General features: G+C 39.1%; 1 pseudogene; it reads left to right on the top strand.

The window, feature by feature from the left end:
- Window positions 1-2,656: 2,656 nt before the first annotated feature.
- Window positions 2,657-4,101, top strand: LOC115844167 (6-phosphogluconate dehydrogenase, decarboxylating pseudogene; annotated as a pseudogene).
- Window positions 4,102-6,838: the final 2,737 nt, after the last annotated feature.

Here is a 6,838-nt window from a genome sequence, read left to right as displayed (position 1 = left end):
CCACTGATTCAACAGAAGATGAAACCTGCAAGTTGGTAAACTTTTGTCCATCAGTACAAAGGCCTCTGCTAGATTTTCTACTGTCCTAACCTTAAATTCAAACAGGCATTAAAGGATGACCAGACAAATGAGGAATGTCAAAAAGAAAGAGCAATGTTAATAATTAGCAACAATGGCCAAAGAGGGAATGATTAATCCAGAAAACAGAAGAGAATTTTAAAATTCTCTCTATACCTGGTATCTTTAGAGATCTTTTAGAGAGATATTACATTTATTAAATAAGAGCAATATGCTGTAAAATAGGAACATATAAAAATGTAACCAATGGAAAAACTCAGTTGAAGAGTACAGAAAGAAATTAAGCAAATCTAGGAAAAGAATAAAAAGGACCAAAAACAAGAAAGGAAAATATGAGAATAAAGATTAAACACATATGGATAAATTCAAGATTTGCTACCTAAAAATGGAAGTCCCTGAAAGAGAAAGAAGAGGGTAATAAACCATCAGAGAAATGATAAAGGAGGCAACACTGAACCAAAGCATGAGTCTCTAGGTTGGAAGGGCCTACCAGGTGCCCAGCAATGGGAAGAAAAGATGTTTGCCTGGACATGTTACTGTGAAAATTCAGGATGCTGAAGTTTCCAGAAAGAAAAGAACAAAGTTAAAAAACAGGTCACCTTTCAACTCAACAATAAAACGAAAAATAACTCAATTTACAAAATGGACAAAGGATTTTAATGAACAAGAAAGTAAACAAATGACCAATAAGCACATGAAAAGATGCTCAATAATCATTAGCCATCAGGGAAATCCAAACCAAAACAGCAATGGGATACCACCTAACAGCCACTAGGATGGCTATGATCAAAGAGACAGATGTTAAAAAATGTTGGTGAGAATGTGGATGGATCGAAACCCTCATACATTGCTGTTGGGGTGGAGAGTGGTGTACTGCCTTGGAAAACAGTCCGATAGCTTCTCTGAAGGTTAAACGTTGTTACCATATATATGACCCAACAATTCCACTCCTAGGTATCTAGCCAAGAGAAATGAAAACAAATATTCACACAAAAAGCTGTAAATAAAGTTCATAGTTGTATTATTAATAGCCCCAAAGTGGAAACACCCCAACTCATGAAGGGATAAATAAAATGTAGTGCTGGAAACACCCCAACTCATGAAAGGATAAATAAAATGTAGTGTATCCATACAATGAAATATTATCTGGTCATAAAAAGGAATGAAGTACTGACACATGTTTCAACAGGGATGAGCCTTGGAGATATTTTCCTAAATGAAAAGTCAGTCACAAAAGACCACATATTTAAGATTCCCTTTATATGAAACGATGAGATTAGGCAAATCTATAGAGACAGAGAGGAGATTAGTGGTTGCCTAGGGAAGTGGAGGTTGCGGGAAAAGGGGGAGTGACTTTAATGGGTACAGATTTCTTCTGGGGGGAAGAAAATATTCTAAAATTTTGGTGGGGATGGTTGCACAGCTCTGTGATTATACTAAAAGCCATTGAATTGTACATTTTAAATGGGTGACTTGTATGATATGTGTGAATTATATCCCAACAAATCTATTTTTTTTAAAAAAAGTCACACTGTTATCAGGCTTCTGAGTAGCCCTGGATTCTAGAAGTTTATATATAATGTGGAAATAAACAAAGACCACACAGATGAGAAAAAGAAAATGCTATTTATTCACATGTTTCTATAGCAAGGGAGTCAGCCACCATCACTTGGTTTTGCCAGAAACTCAAAGGCAGGCAGAGGATTGGGAAAGCTTTTTACTGAAAAAAAGGGAAGGTTTCAGGTGTGCTCTAATTGGAGACTGGGGTGTTGGAAATCTGTAGGTGGGCTTGCTAGAGGCAGGGCATCCCATGTGATTGGTTAGGTGTGTATTTGGCTTTCTCTGGTTGGCACTAAATTGAAAGTGGGAACAAGACTTAGAGAAGCTGTCAGTTGTTAATCAAATTCTGGCCATTTTGGGTCAATTTTTTTTAAGGGTTTATTGTTTGATCTTCCTGGATTTTTTGTTAGAGACAGTGATCTGACCTACAAGTCTGACTTGTAGATAGTAGGCTGGTTTCCTGGCTCTTTAGATAATGGCTTCATTTCCTAAGCTGGTTGCCACAGATTTGGGGTCAGAGTTTTATTTTATTTATTTATTTATTTATTTATTTATTTATTTATTTATTTATTTATTTTATTGAAGTGTAGTTGATTTACAATGTTGTGTTAATTTATGCTGTAAAGCGAAGTGACTCATTTATACACATATATGCATTCTTTTCTTATATTCTTTTCTGTTGTGGTTTATCACAAGATATTCAGTATAGTTCCCTGTGCTATACGATAGGACCTTATTGTTTATCCATTCTATATATAATAGTTTGCATCTGATAATCCCAAACTCTGAATCACCCTCCCCCTCCCCCTATCTCCCCACTGGCAACCACAAGTTTGTTCTCTATGTCAGAGTTTTATTTTTATATATGGTCTGGGCATTGTCCACTTGTATATTCAGTCTCTCAATAAAAATGCTTCCAAAATTATGAAGGAATGAAAAAAATATATTAAAAATATACCTAAGGAGGGTCATCTGTGCCTTGCCTCTCCTTGTTCCAGCCCGCTCTGCTGCCACTACAATGGCCCAAGCTGATATTGCCCTGATTGGACTGGCTGTCATGGGCAGAACTTAATTTTGAATATGAATGACCATGGCCTTGTGGTCTGTGCTTTTAATAGGATAGTCTCCAAAGTTGATGATTTCTTGGCCAATGAGGCGAAAGGCACCAAGGTGGTTGGTGCTCACTCCTTGAAGGAGGTGGTCTCCAAGCTGAAGAAGCCTTGGTGAATCATCCTGCTTGTGAAGACTGTCCTGGCTGTCGATTTTATTGGAAAACTGGTACCCTTGTTGGACACTGGTGACATCATCATCAATGGAGGAAACTCTAAATACAAGGATACCACAAGACAGTGTTGAGACCCCAAGGCCAAGAGAATCTTGTTTGTGGGGAGTGAAGTTAGTGGTGGAGAGGAAGGGGCATGGTATGGCCCATCATTTATGCAGGGAGGGAATAAGGAGGCTTAGCCCCACATCAAGGCAATCTTCCAAGGCATCGCTGTGAAAGTGGGGACTGGAGGACCCTGGTGTGACTGGGTGGGAGATGAGTGGGCAGGACACATTGTGAAGATGGTGCACAACAGGGTAGAGTATGGAGACATGCAGCTGATTTGCAAGGCCTACCACCTGATGAAAAACATCTTGGGTGTGGAGCACAAGGAGATGGCAAAGGCTTTTGAGGAATGGAATAGGAGAGGGCTAGAGTCATTCCTGATTGAAATCATAGCCAATATTTTAAAGTTCCAAGACCGATGGAAAATACCTGCTGTTAAAGATCAGGGACAGTGCGGGGGCAGAAGGGCACTGGGAAGTTGACCACCATCTCGACCCCGGAGTACGGTGTCTCTGTCACCCTCATCAGAGAAGCGGTCTTTGTTCGATGCTTATCATCTCTGAAGGATGAGAGGATCCAAGCCAGCAGAAAGCTGAAGGGACCTCAAAAGATCCAGTTTGAAGGAGATAAGGAATCATTCCCGGGGGCATTCGAAAGGCCCTCTATGCTTCCAAGATCATCACTTATACTCAGGGCTTTATGTTGCTAGGACAGGTAGCCACTGAATTTGGCTGGACGCTCAACTATGGTGGCATTGCCCTGATGTGGAGGGAGTGCTGCATCAGCAGGAGTGTATTCCTAGGAAAGATAAAAGATGCATTTGATCGAAACCCAGGGCTTCTGAATCTACTACTAGATGACTTCTTTAAGTCGGCTGTGGAAACTGCCAGGACTCCCAACGGCAGGCAATCAGTACTGGTGTCCAGATAGGCATTCCCATGCTCTGCTTCACCACTGCTCTTTCCTTCTATGATGGATACAGACACAAAATGCTGCCAGCCAACCTAATCCAGGCTTAGCGAGATTACTTTTGGGTCCACATCTATGAACTCTTGGCCATGCCAGGACTCTTTCTCCACACTAACTGGATAAGCCACAGTGCCAGTGTGTCCTTGTCTTCATACAATGCCTGATCAGATTCTGTTAGGCGCCATGACTCCGCAAACAGGGACATTCCATTTGACACACAGCAGTGCTTCCATGGCCCTTTGACCTACTTTCTGCTCAGATCTCTCTCTCTCTTTTTTTAATTTACTAGTAGTTTTATTTATTTATTTATTTATAACATCCTTATTGGAGTATAATTGCTTTACAATGTTGTGTTAGTTTCTGCCGTATAACAAAGTGAATCGGCTATTGCATACATATATCCTCATACCCTCCCTCTTGTGTCTCCCTCCCACCCTCCTTATCCCACCCCTCTAGGTGATCACAAAGCACAGAGCTGATCTCCCTGTGCTATGCAGCTGCTTCCCACTAGTTATCTATTTTATATTTGGTAGTGTATGTATGTCCATTCCTCTCTCTCACTTCATCCCACCTTACACTTCCCTCTCCCCGTGTCCTCAAGTCCATTCTCTATGTCTGCGTCTTTATTCCTGTCCTGTCCCTAGGTTCATCAGAATCTTTTTTTTTTTTTAGATTCCATATATATGTGTTAGCATACCGTATTTATTTTTCTCTTTCTGTATGACAGACTCTAGGTCCATCCACCTCACTACAAATAACTCAATTTCATTTCTTTTTATGGCTGAGTAATATTCCATGATATATATGTGCCACATCTTCTATATTCATTCATCTGTCGATGGACACTTAGGTTGCTTCTATGTCCTGGCTATTGTAAATAGAGCTGCAATGAACATTGTGGTACATGACTCTTTCTGAATTATGGTTTTCTCAGGGTACATGCCCAGTAGTGGGATTGCTGGGTCATATGGTAGTTCTATTTTTAGTGTTTTAAGGAACCTCCATACTGTTCTCCATAGTAGCTGTATCAATTTACATTCCCACCAGATCTCTTTAAAAAGTGTCGTAAGAGACTCCTCTGAAGAGTCAACCCAAGTCTATTTGTAAAGTAGTTCTGTGAGAACCATCACGCCCTCTGCCCTCACCTTTTGGGACAGAGCAGGAATTGAGCGTGTGCACCACAGTGTGAGCCAGCTCTGTGAGGAGGTGTTTCTCACATGTCCCCTGTGGATTTGGGAAGCAGAGTAAGTTTGCTCTGATAGAGGCAGTAGCACTTATCACATAGGAGGGAAAGGTTTTTGTGGAATTTGATCAAACTGGAACCTTTGTATTATGTAGGTGAATTTCCTTTTCCCTTTACTTAATAAAAGTAAAAAGAAAAAAAAATCCCCTAGGAATAAATAAAATCTGAGAACTGAATACAAAATACATGTTCAAGGATTCATAAACTTTACTTCCTAAGTGCCTTTCCTTAGAAAATTAATTGAAGACATTTTCCAAAACATTAGCATAAAAAGGGAAAGACATGACATTCAGAAAGAGATGATGCAATCCAGGAGAGCAGGGACCTGAAGTTCCAGGAAGAGCACTGTTTAGTACTTCTAGAGAGCAGCCCTCCAGGATGGAGGCAAGAACCCAAGATGCCTGCAGGGAGTTCTACGAGGGGAGGGAAGAGAGGGAGTTTAGAAGAGAGTTGTAGTAAAGTATAACGGTACTGAGGATATGAAAAGGGTGCAAGGGGAAAGAGAGGCAATTTACAAAGCATTAGACATGCCAGGAAAAACAATAATATATTATAGTGTTTGCAGTTTTTATGATTTTGAATTATTGTTCAAGCAGAGCCTGTAATTACAAAGACATAATAGTACAAGCACTATTGTTTTTCAGTGAAGACAAATGTAAAACAATTAGATGTACTTATAAAACAGAACATAAATATTGTCGTCCTTGATAAAGTAGAAATACAGACGACAGTGGGGAGGTGAAAAGTGGGCAAAAGGCCAGGGAATGGCAGCTCATGTTATCAGGGTAAGATAGGAAGCTAGGTGATGTGTTTATAGTTGATAGAACAGGAAGTAAATGTGTCAGTTTATTACTGAGAGAAATAATGGTGTTCACATGCATTCACACACCAGCATACAAACTTGAACCTGAATTCTTCCTTAACAATACTTTGTAGACATCTCTCAGTGTAATACATTATCATTTGTAACTGAATCATACCTTTATTGCTAGATTTTTGGGTTGTTTCTAATTATCACTATTGTCAAAAGTGTTACAAATATGTCCTAATTTGTTTGTGTTTTTGCAATTTACCTATTATTTACCTTATAACAATTTCCTAAAAAATGCAATTCTACATCTAATGTTATCTATATGTGAAAATTTGAATCTATGTACAGATTGGTTTCCAGAAATGTCTATCAACTCATATTCTCAATTTAATGTATATTTCTTGCCCACCATAGTCACCATCTTAACCCATATCAATCTCCTATTGGTGAGGGAGATTAGCGTTGCTTTCCTGGAAAGAAGAGTGCACCACAATAATCTTCTCAGATTTAGTCTGCATTTTCAAATTCCACCATCTCAGTGGGAGCTGGCCTTAATCCATATAGTAACCCGAATGATACCTAAAAAGCATTTCAATGCAATTGCCAACTGGAAGCTATCACAACCCTTCAAGAATAGCTTTTAAATAGTTTCAAAATGCTTTATTGCTAAATATAAAAAAGAACTATGATTTCATAATAGAATTATACTAGATAGACTCACCCAAAATAGTAGAGAGTAAATTCATTTAAACAGTTCAAATATCTGTGTTAGAAGAAAAAGTGGTGGATGGTGGAAGTGAAATTGTACTTTATGCTTACCAGGTGGCACTTTAAGTAATATTTTCCA

The sequence above is a fragment of the Globicephala melas genome, chromosome 11 (genome assembly GCF_963455315.2).
Source record: "Globicephala melas chromosome 11, mGloMel1.2, whole genome shotgun sequence".
Taxonomy (NCBI): Eukaryota; Metazoa; Chordata; class Mammalia; order Artiodactyla; family Delphinidae; genus Globicephala; species Globicephala melas.
This window is presented reverse-complemented; position numbering and strand designations above follow the sequence as displayed.